This window comes from Argiope bruennichi, chromosome X2 (assembly GCF_947563725.1).
Source record: "Argiope bruennichi chromosome X2, qqArgBrue1.1, whole genome shotgun sequence".
Taxonomy (NCBI): Eukaryota; Metazoa; Arthropoda; class Arachnida; order Araneae; family Araneidae; genus Argiope; species Argiope bruennichi.
Genome location: NC_079163.1, coordinates 100,036,210 through 100,052,089, shown reverse-complemented (window position 1 = coordinate 100,052,089; position 15,880 = coordinate 100,036,210).

Here is a 15,880-nt window from a genome sequence, read left to right as displayed (position 1 = left end):
TATTTAGCAAACCTTTAGCGTTTTTATTCATTTTTTCCAGTAAATTATTAATTTAATTCCTGCAATAATTATTGCATGAGAATGATTTATATATAATCTTAAAGAGCAAACGATTATCTTTTAAATATCATTTTGCTATCGTTCGTTTTTTTCTTTAATTTTTATAAATTTTTCAAAAACAATTTTAAACATAATATGAAACAGTGTTTTAGAATGTTATAATTAAATGGGAACCAATTTATTGTTTTATTAAATAATTCTCTCACGCGTTTTCCCACTAATTTATCTAATGTTTATGATAAAAATATTGATTTCTTTGAATATAAACTCCAAGACAAAATTTTTACTTCCGCTTTTGTTTCTTAGAATACGCACTTTTTAATGTGAACACAGAATATTCCAATGACGTTAGGGCAATTACTGTAATTTTCGTTTGATTTTCACAATTTTTTAAATGATCCTAATCAGTGTATAAGTCATTTAAAGTTAATGAATTGCCTTCTCACCGAAGAAAATAGAGTTAAGGAGAAAAAGAGGGAAATCTGTGGAGTGTTTTTCCAGTCCGACACAGAAACACCAAAACGAAGATAGTGATATTTCGGGCCATTGCAATAAAAAATTACATGAAGGATCTTCCGTTATCTTAGAAACAAAAATAAAAAAGTGAAAATAGAATAACAAGGAATGTTAGACTTGTCCCAGAAGTAAAGTATGAGACTTACTAACTCAATTTAACTTGAAGTAGTCGTGAAGTCTTTAAGTCAAAACTTTCATCAAATGTTGAATTGCGAGCGGAAACTTCCATCAATGACTACTTAATAGCTTATCAAAGAAATTCCTATTTCATTTACGTGTTAAATTTCTTTCTTTTTAATTGGATCTAAATCTGTTAAACAAAAAGTTTATATTTGATTATACGAAATTTTAATGATGTTTATAAATGACATAAAGCACTTCTGCAAAATTTAATAAAGATGATATTGAGTTATGATTGAAAACAGTTCATTAATGGCTACTTAATAGTCTATCAAATAAATCCTATTTAAAATACATACTGATTTTTTTTAAAAGGCTCTAAATCTAATGCTCATTTATTTTTGATAACCTGAAATATTAATAATGTTAATAATTGGCACGAAGTTATTAATATTAATAAAGATGGATATTGAGTTATGAGTGGAAGTATGCTATTAATGGCTGTTTAATGTTCTATCAAAGAAATACTCACTTGATATGCATGCTAAATTCTTTACTTCTAATCGGCTCTAAGCCTAATGCTTAAACAAAATATTAATTTTTGAGATCCTGAAATATTAATAGTGTTATTAACCGACACGAGGCACTTGGGCAAAAATCAGTGAAGATGGCTTTCGAGTTCTGAGTGAAAGTCTGCCATTAATGACTACTTAATAGTCTATAAAAGTGACGGTTGAAATGCTTTCTCTTTTTACCCCTCTTTATCATTCATGGCATCGCTCCTTCAGGTGCAGGAGCAGTGATTGAAGTTTCCGGAAGAATAACGAGATTTGGCTGCTTTCTTAATAGAGGTTTCGCGAACAATGAGGCATTTCAGAGTCGGTAGGTAATTTCACTGTACCTTTCTTCTCTTATTTGGTATTCAATATTGTTACCGCTGTGATACCGAGGATTCTTCTCAGGTAGTCTGCATTGTTGGCCTCCCAGACACGAGGGAACTCAGTTTTAGAGACGAAAATTATTATATATTCAGACAGCAACCATATTTTTGCATTCTGTTTCGCGGCACGCCCTTAACAAACGCTTCCGGGAGTGAAAGCAACTCCAAATCCGTAAGTCATTAAAATATTTGGAATAAGATGAAGGCGAAAAAATGAATTCCGAGAAATTTCAATAATTCCAGCAGTTTATTCTTCAGTTGTGTAACTTTTTCTCGCGTTACATGCTCTTTCGTATCTATCTTTTTGACTTCGAGGGCAGAAAGCAGAGTGGAAGGACTATGGAAACATTGTTGTTTTTGATTTAATACTCGGAAAAGAGGGAAATTTTCTTGTCGGCTTTGCCAAACGTTGAATCTCGCATGACGAAAGTGCGCACGCTATTATTCAGCCCCCCTATTTTCTGAATTTTATTTTTCAAAAGGGGTTTTCTATCATCTTCTTTGTGTCTGAAGTGTTGGTTTCTTGATTGTTTTTGTTGTTACCCTCCTGTTGAAAAGGAAAGAGAATTTGCATTTGTTGCCTAGCTGCAGGCGCTGCCGTCAGCTATGATCTTGTCATGCAAGCGACCCTGAGGAATTGCTTTTGCAAATGGGATTCTGAGCTGGAATTCAAAACCTGACTATAACTACTTGTCAATCACTGAAGCATTTTTCATATGGAAATCGTAAAATAACTCATATTGCTATGTGCCACTTCTCAATCTTTCAACCCTTTGCATTCATTTCATAGAAGTTATTTGCGCGAGCACTTTTTTTAGACCTCATTTCGAAACTAGTCATTATACAAAGTTGCAGATAGTACAGACTTTCTAGAAAGTGAAACATTCGAATAAAGCAACTGTTTTTCAGAAATATAGATACACAATGTGCAATTTCAGATAGAAATATTTTATCTCGAATCTAAATGAATAAGGCGAAATGCATCAGAAACATAAAAGGTTGTTTCATGTTTCAGTTTCATTTATCATTGCCACTGTTTCCTTAAATGGAAATTGTTCTCATAGAAGTCTCGAATAACTGGGTAACTTTTAATAAAATAATTTTCCGATTTGAAAACACTTTATAAAGGAAACTGAACTGTATTTTATTTTAATTGTTTCCTTAGAATTTCAGCAAAATTTCTGATTAATTTAGATGTGCATTTCAAATACAACAAATTATCCAATAGGACCTCTCTTCTTCAACATCTCATAATTGTTTCAGTATTTGAAGGAGTGATAATGTTATAACAGTATTAGATGATATGCAAAAGTTTGACAAACAGTGTAATATAAAAATTATTTCATAGTATTCATCAAAAAAAAAAATTGTGTCTTTTTTTCGAGAATATTTATTCTTAAGAAAAAAAGTAAACAAAACAAAAAATAATAAACAAATAAATAAAAATATTAAAAAAGCTATAAATTTTTTTTATAATGCCATTTAATTTTATATTACTTTTTCCTTATATGAAATTCTGAACCTAAAAAATCGAAGCATACATATCAATTTTATACAGTTTTTGATATAAGTTAATTACCTATTGGAATATAGAAGATAATGATTACTTAGTGTGTGTGTAAGATTGGAGAAAAGAGTGGCGTCTCATACTGTCATATTTATCTGGAGATGGTTCAAATAGAAAAAATTCATTTAATTAATTGGTAAACTGAAATCATATGCTGTAAAAATGACATGCCTTCTGTCAGATCAAAGATTAATTCTGAAAATTAATTTCCGTAGGTGCACTCAATCGTACCATTTTTGCTTAGAACAAATGGAATAAATCTACTTATTAATGTAGATGATATTAAAAATCAAATTTTATGCACTGTTTGATGTCTGTTGTGCATTTTATCAACTTATGCAAATAGATATATAATGCAGAGAAATAAGAGAGTATGTTATAGGAAATAGATTTACTTATTTATCCAAGTACTTATGTTTCTAAGGCATGTAAGCGATATAAGAGACATGCGGCATTTACACTTATTCGTTTGAAATATTCTATAGCATTCAAGTACATCAGACTCATTTAGAGTATCCAAGTACTTATGTTTCTAAGGCATGTAAGCGATATAAGAGACATGCAGCATTTACGCTTATTCGTTTGAAATATTCTATAGCATTCAAGTACATCAGACTCATTTAGAGGCTGAAAATTTATCAGAAACCGCTCTTAGGATCAACGAGCACTAGTCTAACAATTAAAATCTGTTCATAATTTTCAAACTATGTTCCTATCTTAGAAAAAAGCATAACAGAAGAAAATCAACAATTTAGGGAATAACCAAGAGAATTAATATTGCAGCATAATTTACATAATATTTCTCACCTTGGATTGAGATTGGCTCGAATCTTTCTTACTTTTTTGTCATTAATCTTATACTTTACCAAAAATATAACATTTATAAAGACAAATTGCTAATACAGTACGACAACTTTATTATTTTCGATGATTATCACATCCTTCTAAGTTTTATTACAGAAAGAGAATTCTTGTTATAAAAGAATAAAAATCTTGTTAAGATTAAATAAGAATGCTAAACCCACATTTTTGATGGATTACCGATAACATTTGAGTTAATTACCTCCATCAGTTTGAATTTCAGTATTCTGATCCAAAGATTTCGTAATGGGTTTTTGAATTGCATAGATAAAGAAAAGAAAAATTATCATCAGTTTGATTCTTTCTTTAAACGACTTTTCGACTTTCAAATACAGAATATGAATAACTTGAAACAAATTCTGTTTTGAAAGCAATCCAGAAAACCGAGCCGCGAAGAAGATAAACCAAACCATGTCTTCTGCGAGCCAAAAGTGTTCTCCGAAAAACAAGTCCGGCTCAAGTCAATGAATTTCATTTGTCAAGATTTAAGAACTCCAACCAAATCCATTGACTTCGCAAGAAAAAAAGCCTCTAAAGAATAAATCAGCACAAGAATTAAAAAAAAAAAAAAAAAAAAAAAAAACTTGATTCTTTTTCCCACCTTCTTTTTACTTCTAAATGTGTAACCTAAATTTCCATGGCAACAAATCTTATTCGTAAAGACGGAATAGATGGCATGTTTCACTGGCACTATTTGAAGCAATTTAATCTCTGTCTTCTCTCTCTCTCTCTCTCTTCTATTAGAAACAAACTGAAATTTATTTTCCCGATTTCTATTTAATCGGGCTTTGCAATAAAGCTTTAATCCAAAAAAATCCATCTCTGAAAACCAAACCTTTATTAATTTTCTTTTGTCACAACAAGGCAACGAACTCCGTCCAGTACGTTCTTTTAACTTGAAAAACATGGAACATGCATAAGTCTGTATTGATCCTCCCCTCCCCCTCCCAGCAATTTTCAATCAGTCAAGATTTTTGCAATAAAACCTAACCCAAAAAAGTTCCGTAGCGGAAAACCAAACCCTAAGTTTCGACCATCCAAACGGAACAACCTGATTCTGTTCCCCACATACTTTCAACTTCCAAACAGGGGCCATCAACACCATAAAATAAATCCTATGCTTGAGAGCGCAAATAGGAAAGCGGGCTTCACGCACAATGCAACACGCCCTATCTCATTTGAACCGTATTTCTGATGGGTTGTACGAACAGCAGGTTACGCGTTAGTCCATAATTTTTGAATCTAGGTTGGGGGTCGCGACTTCGACCACGTGAATTCTCTCTTAGCGCAGGGTGTCACGCCATATTGGTCTGCACGTGCCGATCTTCCGCTAGCCATTTGTTCACCTCTGATAAGCTTTGTCACCATCGCCTTCTATGCAAATGCCAGACGTGTCAAAATTAGTCAGGGTGTAACATTTTCATAATTGCGGGAAATCGAGTAGACGGTCGATATCGTTTTTTTTTTTATATATATTTTATTTGTTGTGTTAAATGATTTATCCGGATCTACCATCTGTGCTTGATGGTGTTTTGACGATGATTTTATTTTTTATTTTTGGAAGAGGTGTTTAACGATGCAGTAAGTAAATAATGTTTCGCATCGTTACCTGCACTTTCCTGTTTCCGGAAAGGAATTTTTGACTTTTAGAAGGGAAATTATAGTTATAAATTAACTGACTTTCAAACTGAGTGAATTAAAGAGAGATACCTTCGGTAAAGGTATTTTGCCTTTTTTACAGCATGATTAGAACATTTAATACATTTATTTGGAATCAATTAAAACGCAGTATCAATTCAATGAATTTAGAATCAATTAAATCAAATTATTCATGTCAAAAATGTGTCCCAATTTTTTAGTTATTTGTGTTGTTAATTTATAAAAAATAAATGCTGTATTTAAATTAGTTGTAAAATATGAATGATGTATTGAATAATAATTAATTTGAATATATTTATTAGAAAAATTCAGTAATATAAATAAATCTGTTGATTTTTGTATTACTTCATAAGCAGGTATTAATTGCAGTTTGAGCTTCAAATATTGTTAAAAAAAAGAGAAAGAAATTTTGCTTTAACCCTTTCTAGGTCCATGGGAAGTATGCTTCTCTCCAAATTCATCAATCTTTGTATGGAATTATGTAGTTTTGCGTAAGTTCTGACAAATATTTCAATCAGACGGAAACTTAGATGCTTCATTTCCTTATGTCACACAAAATGGTGTGTCTTGATTTGTTATTTAATTATTAATTAACCAAATTAATTAATTAATCAAAAGAAATTTATCTAATAAGCTAATGAGTCACTTTTCTTAAACCAATCACAATCCTAAAAATATTTTAATATATAATGACTAGAAAAAAATAGCCCTTTAAAGGGTTAAAATAATTCAAATTTATATTAACGTAACTTAAAGAATGTTCACGCTTCTGAGTGCTTATTTATTTTAAATAAAATTGATGTTATAGCTAAGTTTTGCATAATTTTGTTTACAGACAAAATAGAATGAGACAACTTGCAATACGTATCTTAAATTCTTAGCGGATTTAATCGAATTTTCATTAAATATAATAGACTTTTAGCATGGATGAATAATCTAAAACTAAAACTTTTTAATGATATAGCAAACTTCAGAATACCTTTTTTTCGTTTCTCATGAGAATAATGATCAGATTATTTAAAGTTTATACTTTAAAAGAAATTAAGCATGTCTCTTTTCTTTAATGATTAAACTGGGAGTTTTATAATTTATAGTCTGTTTAAGATTATTCACTAAGTTTTCCAATCATATGCATTTAAATAATTCATAAATTAGCTTTTTATTCTGTAACTGTTATCTAACAAATAAAATCAATTTTAATACTTTAATTATTATGCACGTTTAAATACGTTAATCATCATGAGTGGTTGTTGTTATCAGTTGTTGTTATTATTATTATCTTTTTTTTTTTTTTTTTTTTATGAAGAGAAGGTTCTGACTGAAAAATTGTATCTAAACAACGTTCAAAATAATAGAATTAAGATATTTAGTTTTAATCAGTAGATCTGTCTTAAGTACATAAGTGGAATAATCATTTTTGTTTTTTTAGAAGTAAAATTTATTTGTTATAAGCAAGCATTCACTTTCTTTATTTTCAATGTGAACTTTTTGAAACATTCGAAATATTAGTTTTTAATTAGATTTTAATTTAATCTTAACATTATATATTTTGTATTGTTTAACGACTAAAAGTTCTTTGATTTTAATTACATGCTATTATTTAACTTATTGAAAATACTTTTCATTGCGATAAAAAAGGAGTGAAATGGATTAATTTTATATTCATTAAAAATAGAACCCAGGAGATTTTTTCCCTAAAAATTACTGGTAGATTAAAAATAGGAGTTATTTTAACATAAATATATATTATTTTATGAATATTATATTATTTTATGAATATATGCAGTTTGGAAAACGCATGCGTATATAAAAAAGAGAATAATACGCTCTATTTAACACTATTAAATGAAGACAATGTACAATAATATTCTACAAATACATTCTGTTAAGCAAGGATATAAAAAATAAATATGGATTCTTACTCAATTTTCAACAAAAACTTTACATTAAAATACACTCAAAGGGAAAATTCTAATTTTTATTAAAGTAATTTCCTTCCATTTAATTTTTGTAAAATAATGTTGCGTATTAAATTAAATTTTTTTATCATGTATGGTACAGAAGAACTGCGTTATTCATGTGATAAATCAAACATTTTTACGGACGAATTTGAATAGTGCCAAAATTATGTTAATATATTCATAACGCTATGAGTTTGTTATTCAAAAGAATCCAAGAACATGGTAGTCGATCAGGAAGTTCTGATTGAAAAAACCAGTTTGACTCCCCTTCTCATTATTCCACATAGAACTCTTTGATGAGTTTTGTGCTGTAATATTTGATTCTTACTCTATTGAAATCTACCAATGACTAGCTACTTGCTAGATTTTAACAATTCGTAATATAAAACATTTATTTTTTAAAGAATTTAAAATATGAGCCACTCATTAATAATTGGATGATTACTTAAAACTAATCTAGTTTAATAAATAAGTGATTTTGTTAACAGTTTTACAAAAGTCTTTCGTAGAGATTCGATAAAAACATTAACAATATGAATATGCGTCAAATTAAATTTCAGATTTTTGTATCTTTTAGATCTCGTTTATTTTATTTATAATCAGAAATGATTAATTTTAATAAGTGCCGAAAATATCGATCTTAAATACAAAACTAAATACTTCTGCACCCAAAATTGCTTCCTAAGAAGGTTTTGTATATCATTGTATTTCTGAAATAATAGTAAAAGTAATCGTGTTTATAAAATGAAATTTTCTCCAGAAAGCGAAAGTATAGTAATTCTTAAAACATCGATTTTGAAATTTCAATGAATCACAACATTTAGAACAGAAAAGAATTTTTTGGAATTATGCCTCTTTGTCTAATAACTCAAAAGCACAATATGCTAGAGAAGCTGAACACCTAGTTCATTATCAAAATTTTAATTTCTATCAATTTTTTGGCGAAATTCTTTAACAAGAAATTAAATCTTCAAATTCGCACATGAATACGATAACTGAAAAACGCGACGCACTGGATGAATGAAATCTGGCATATAGTTGTATCAGCACAGTTTTAGATGCATATTAAATTTTGAAATAGATTCGAGAAAGTGTTGATTTTTTACCAGTTTGTCTATTTGTGCATTTGTGAAAGCATTGACATAAAAACGCAAGAAGCACTGTAAGTTAAATTTATCATATGATTTAGAATTTAACTTCGTGAATCTGTTCCAAATTTTAGAAATAATCGATAAAGAAGTCCAAATTCATGTTCACTTAACATCACTGTATTATTAAACTAATAGGAAAAGGGCCTTATGAGAAAGTATACTGAGCTGGATAAAATTTATGCCGTGTCTAATTATCAAAAAAAAAAAAAAGGAAAAAAGGAAAAAAAAAAGAAATTAGACATTGAATATTTGAAGTTTTACTGTTCACAATTTTTGTAAATGGCAGCCGTAGAAAATGGGGAAAAAAAATTCAAAATGGTACACACTATTCGAATCCAAAAGCCTCAAACGTTTTTCTTTCCTAACGTTGAATGCAAAAAGATTCTCGGTCTTCTTATTGAGCTCCGAATCACAATAGGATTCAAATGATCTTACAAAGATATGAATCGCTGCTTTTTTTTGAAAACAGAGCATTATTTCTGTGTTGTCAAAAATGTAGAAATGTTTCAGTAAAACAGAAGCAAACTTGATATTTCCTTTTTAGTACACTATTTTTAAATATAAAATCCTCTCTTATTAGGACACTTGCATCCTTTGTCGTTATAATTAGCTTCACAATACATTTCACATGTAAGACCTTGAAAATGTAAACAAAAACCATACACAGGAAATTAAGTACTTATCGTGATTTCAACCGAAAAAAAAAAATGAAAATTATTTTAGTTTTGATAGCAGTAGAAATGCTTTGCCCCCCCCCCCGTGAATAATCTCCAAAGATCTGCGGAGTATTCCGACTTTTAAATAAAGAGAACACTAAATAAGCATGTGTTTTTAAAATTAACATTTCAGAAAAACTGAACCTTTAGTACATATGATATATTAACCATTTGACCTATTAATTTATTTAATCTTCTTATAATGGATTTAAGAACATCTGAAATACTATGTGTGTCCAGATGTTTTTTTTCCCCTTGAATTTTAATTGCAACTTTGACTGTAACCTTGGGAGAATTTTTGAGGATTTAAACTTCAACAATTCTGTAATCAATTGCATGATTGAGACACTTCATTGTATGCAAAAGGATTTGAATCTTGAAAATATATATGAATCATTGAAACCGAAAATCCAGCCAATCGATCGTTTTCACCCGAAACTAATCCTTCGGATTAGTTTAATTATATTAACGTCTCATTTTAAAGAAACACGAGGGCTTTTTATGTGAGACGCCTCATAGTTTCGAACCCGGGAAGAAGATAACAGCTGAGTTAGCATCATACTCTCCGTGCTTCAGTACTACATTAAGGAACAATCATTTGTATAAATAATTAAGCCCATCAAGTTTTTATCAAAAATAAAAAAAAATCTTCCAAAATGATATAAATTCTATACAACTTCCATTATAATGCAACCCGACAAGATATATAAATATACAGTGAAATAAAATACATATATTTTCCTATGAATAAGAGAATTCAATCAATCTGCCCGAAAAGTGATAAAAAATGTAATCTGTTTGCTTATACTAAGAAATAATTACTGCAAAATTCTTAATTAGTATTGCTACCAACTATTATTAAAAGTAATGTATATTTCATTGAATACTATTCGTTTATTAACTTGCGCCTTTATTGCAAGCAGATAAATATTGGTTACTCGAAGTTTAATGTAAACTGAAGTATAAAGTGCAAATTAGAATTAATGTAAATAAATTAACATAATTATTTTTTTAAATATAAATAAATATTTAATTTTCTAGAATAGAAAATCTTAGTAATGGAAAGTACACTTTCCAGGTACACACAGCTATTCGAATAATTGCGAGAAAAAATATAGTCAGATATAGATAAAAAAAAATAGTCAGATATAAAATAATGCATTCAAATACAATCCCCTCCTCCAAGCAAAAAATAATAACAATACAAAACAGTTAGTATTGTTATTATCTTTAAGTAATCACCCTAAACGGATCCTAAACATTTATGATAAATAAAAATTGAGGAATTGGATCAATTGTTTTCTTAAACGTACGTTCCCTAAATATTTTTCCTACGATTCTAAAACGAAATTGAAAAAAAAGTAATGCAATAGTGTATATGGAAATGTGAATATTTTGGATTGAATATTATAATTTATAAACGCAGAAACTGGAGTTTTAAAAAAATATCTTCAAAATTCTCGATAATTCTGAAGGCTGGGAATCTGTGATAATTCAAAAATTGTGTTTTAATATATTATTCTTAATTTAAAATATAAAACTGATATCCTTACTTCTTGTGAATACGAAAATGTTTCGAAAATTAATAAATAATGTTGAATGAAATCATTCTTCCCATTTCCGTTCGTAGAAATCGAAAAAAAAAAAAATACAAAAAGGTTAGATGAAAATTTTTCCGGATGATGTTTTAAAATATATTGTCAAGCAAGATTCGTTTTTCTTAAAAGATATAGAGTATTTATAATTTCAATTAAAAAATGTTTCATGATTTTATTTGAAAATTTAAATTCTTCTGAATATTTAAGATATACATATATTTATTAGTGCTATTTTTTATAATTTTAGTAGTCAAAAACATGGGGATCACTGATCATGTTCGAGTTATCTCTTGTTAACAACGTGTAAACTTTGCTCTAGTATGTTCGTTTTATTAAACTTAAAGTTCCGAATGAAGGATAGCTACAACTTAACGGTGCTTAATAACTTATTTATCTTCTAAACCTCGTATTTTGAAAAGTGTGCGAGTTTTTAAACTGTTTCGGAACATTTTTAAGATTTTGAAACCCTTATAAATTAGTTTTTGTTTGTTTGGTTGCTGCCTCATTTCAAGATTGAACTTCATGACAAAAAAAAAAGACAGAAAGAAAGTGGACTTAGAGGAAATTGGTTAAAGAAGGAAAATCTGCTGTGCACAGAACCTCATTGTTTCGAAAAGTGAGTGATGCGAATGCAAATATTGATTAACTGGTAACCAGTGTTCTAAAAACTATTCATTCATTGATATATGACTTTAAAAAAAAATGGGAATGTTTTGTATCACGTAGAAAGTGCTTTGGCCAATATTCAAGGTTTTATCATGCTTAAAACTGTATAAATTTATTTAGGAAAAGAACTCTGAAAGTCAAGAATTCTTAATTTCTTTAATTTGGCATTTCATTCTAAGAATTCCTTGCTTTATGATGAACATCGCATTGTGTTACCTGACAAATTTTCTACATAAATAATTCTGGAAGTCCATAGAACAAAAGAAAGTTAAACATTTTGAAAGAACAGACGTATTATATGCTTCTAGTGCCCTTCAAAGACCATTTCCATGGTATTTCGGTAAGTGATTTTTTTACTTTAAATATTTATATCTTAATGCTGTATTTACACAAATTGCCTGCAGAATTTTCAAAATATAGCTTATTGTATCACTATGAAATTGTTTGCTTATACAAAAAAATGAAAATCGGGCAGAAACAAAGAATCGTGTGGTATGATTTTTTTCCAGCCTATGTTTTTTTATTTTAAGAAAAAATATATTATATTTCAAACTAAAAAATAAATCTAATATTTATTCAGACATCATGCGTGGTTTTCCAGTTTATTAGAGGTGACTTTTCTTAATATATTTTTTCATGAGTTACATATTATTTTAAAACGTTGCACACAAACGAAATCCGTGTTTGCTACTTATGTAGAATTGTTTTGGAATTTAAAGCATTAAACCTTACACTGACTTTAAAATTCATATTTTGGAAGGAAAATATTATATCAAACTGAAGTAAAAACTAAACAAATCCTTTAAATATTTACGTCATACACTATTGCATTTTGAATACTTTTGAGTTTTTTCTTGTTGCTATAAGACCTGAGAAAAGACTTTAATAAAAAATGATCTCAAAAGAACCCCTAAAAGAAAAGTATAAAAAAAATAGTTAAAATATGTGTCATTCGAAAATAAATTGTAAAAAACTGCTGAGTGTTTTTTAAAATTTAGTATTTACTCTCGGATTTTCTGACAGGTATTGATAAATTTTAATTAATTTTATTCAATTAAATTAATTTTATTCAATTAAATTAATTTTATTCAGATAATTTTAAATTAATTAAATTTTATTCAATCACATTATTTCTGTATTTTTTGCATTCTTTAAAAATAAATTTTTAATCGTTGTCTGAGAAGGTGCAAGAAGATCCTGAGTTCGGATTTCAAGACATGAAGAAAAGGTTACAGTCATATTTCAAAAGTACAAATAGTTGTATTTGTTTTTTTCAGTACAGAAATTAAGAAAGATAACTGGTCGTGTACTATAAAAAACATTCGTTTAATAATTGCATTCATTTTACTTATTAATTTTATGAATCGGAAGGGGAAAGAGAGATCTAACGTTAAGGCTTTTAGATTTCTCATACATTAATTATTTTTTGATTTAATCGCTATTTTTGCTCAGAAATAGCATCATGATTTAGAGTAAAGCGTGGATCTTATTTTCTTTAACAGTCATAAAAATATCTTTTTTTGTAAAAGCTCATATGACTTTTACTATTCTGTAACACAAAAGGATCATTGTTGAAGCTCTGACATGAGCTACAACTCTTAATAGTTCTCATACATGAATCGCAAATAAAGTAAAAAAAAAAAATCGTGAAAAAATTTGAATTCTAAATTTTGATGAATCTCTACGTTTCGGACCTCGTTGAGTTCGAAAAGCCAAATTTTGACATTGTATCTGTCTGTCTGATAACTCTAAAACGCTTTTAGCTATTTGGTTTATGGAGTGAGATTTTTAGATCTCTATCAAATTTTGAATGCAATCCATTCAGAATAAGTCTGTCTGGCTGTGTTCGAGTACAAGTGACCTCGATAATTACAAAACGCTAAATTGGTAAAAAATTTTAACACAGGTTTAGCATCCCATATACAGATTATTATCAAATTTTGAACCAAATCTGTGAAAGGATTCACAGTCAATCTGTATTTTCGCATGCACGTAAAGGCAGTGACTTAAATCAATGAAATTTGATATGTGCGATCTTACGATTACTGCTACCGTTCCGTGTCAAATTTTGTTTCAATCGGTTGGAAATGCGGCGTCCAAAATGCATTTTTGCACGACAAATTCAGCAAAAGTACTAGATTCACTCCAAAAATTTATATTTCGTTCGCCAATGTCACGTAAGGCATTAGTGGTCTTTCACATGGTCCACAATTTTAAGCAGGAACTAATTAAAAGGATAAGATCTTTATTAAAGAGTGCACGAAAAAGTTTCATGAAGGTCATTCCCTCTGATTAATTAAACTCCTTATAAATCGTTGAATACGAGTTTAAATAAAATTAAAATTTTACTATTGATTTTCAGATATTGACTTGCTTTTTTATATTAGCTGAATTTAATTGCCTTTTTTAGAACGAACACAAAACTTTTTAAATATTGATATCAATGTGATGGAACCTTTAGAGCTGATATTTTATTTATTCATTAAACTTTGATGGGGTCATGGTGTCCTAATGGTATGTTCTCGTATTCAGACAGAAGTTCCAGGTTCAAAACCCGATTTCGTAGAAGAACCGTTGTGTAGCAGGCCTAGAACAGGTTAATTTTTGCATTGTGAAATGCCTTGCCCATGGTATGGTGTGGAAATTTGGAAAGGGGATTATTAGATTAGGTTTTGTCAATGTAATCCGAGCGCAATTCAAGATTACCAGTTCCTTCTTAAAATAGTCTCAGTTTACTTTAAAAAGGCTCGTAAATATGACCAAACTTGACTGAACTCTGAGAATATGGAAAAAAATTAAGGATTAAATTTCAGAGCTATTTCGTTATCTATTAATATTTAAATTCTTCATAGAAAGGCGTGAAAAAGTAAGAAGGGCCCAATAACTGTGAAAATAAAGCCAAAAAAAAAGTCTTCATTTCAATCAATACATAAATTAAAAATCACATTCTGTTGAAAGAAAAAAGAAAAAAAAATCGAAAAATACCACTCTATAAATAATACAAATCATATTTGTATAGTAATTATTTAAAATTTTAAAATTGAATATAAGAATTACAAAACATTTCAACAAAAAATATAAAATAATGAGCAATTAAGATTCACGCCGTAAGTTCCAACTTTAAAAACAAGAGTTAAACTAAAAATACTTAAACAGATATTTTAATCCATTTGAAAAACACATTTGATTGTAGATGCTTTTGACACGAAATCCTTCACCATTATTTTTGATAACAATACCTAGGAATTCATTGTTTCATAAACGAGCAACGACGCAATTGCCGAAGTAGTTCAATTCGTTTTTAGTTGCAAACGATTTCACAATGCTGTTCGAATATAACATGAAAAGATGCGCGTTTAATGGATGTACTCGAGATTTCAAACCACAGGAAAAGATGACCCTCACACAAACAATCCCAACACTACTATGATAACATATAGGATTGTTGAAAGCAGTACTTAGCCTAACAGATGCGATAAAGATAAGGCCTCTAGCACTTGACTGCTCGTGCGCGTGTATAAATAGCGACCTCTGCGGGTGAGTAATGGCAAAGGGAGGCATTTATGAAGTGAAATCGCATTATCTGGGTCTCCATCATCCTGGGTTCGAACTTCATTGTCTTTGGATAGAGCTCTTGGCTCCGAGGCTACAGTTTCCGATTTGCCATCTGTTCCCATTTCATCCCCTGAAGGCAACCCCCCACCCTTTGGGTTATACTCTAGCCTCCCTTCTGTGTTTCGATAGTTCGATAGGCATACGCAGATCGGGGAGGTACTCTGACATAGATTATTTCACTAGTTTTGTCCACGTCGGAGCAAATGTACAGTGTTTTTTAGTGGTAGGGGGTAGCTGCTGGAAAGTGTATAAGCAATATCATCAAGTTCGTCTGTAAACTTAGCTTGTTAAATTACATAATTTTTTTTCCAAATATGGTAATTTTATTCATTTTTACTTGAACTGTAACAGGTCTTCTAGCGATATGCAGTTGTAAAAGGATAATGGATGTGATAATTTGTTGTTGGCAAGTGAGGTAGATAGGAATTGGGATAAAAAAAGAAAAAATGA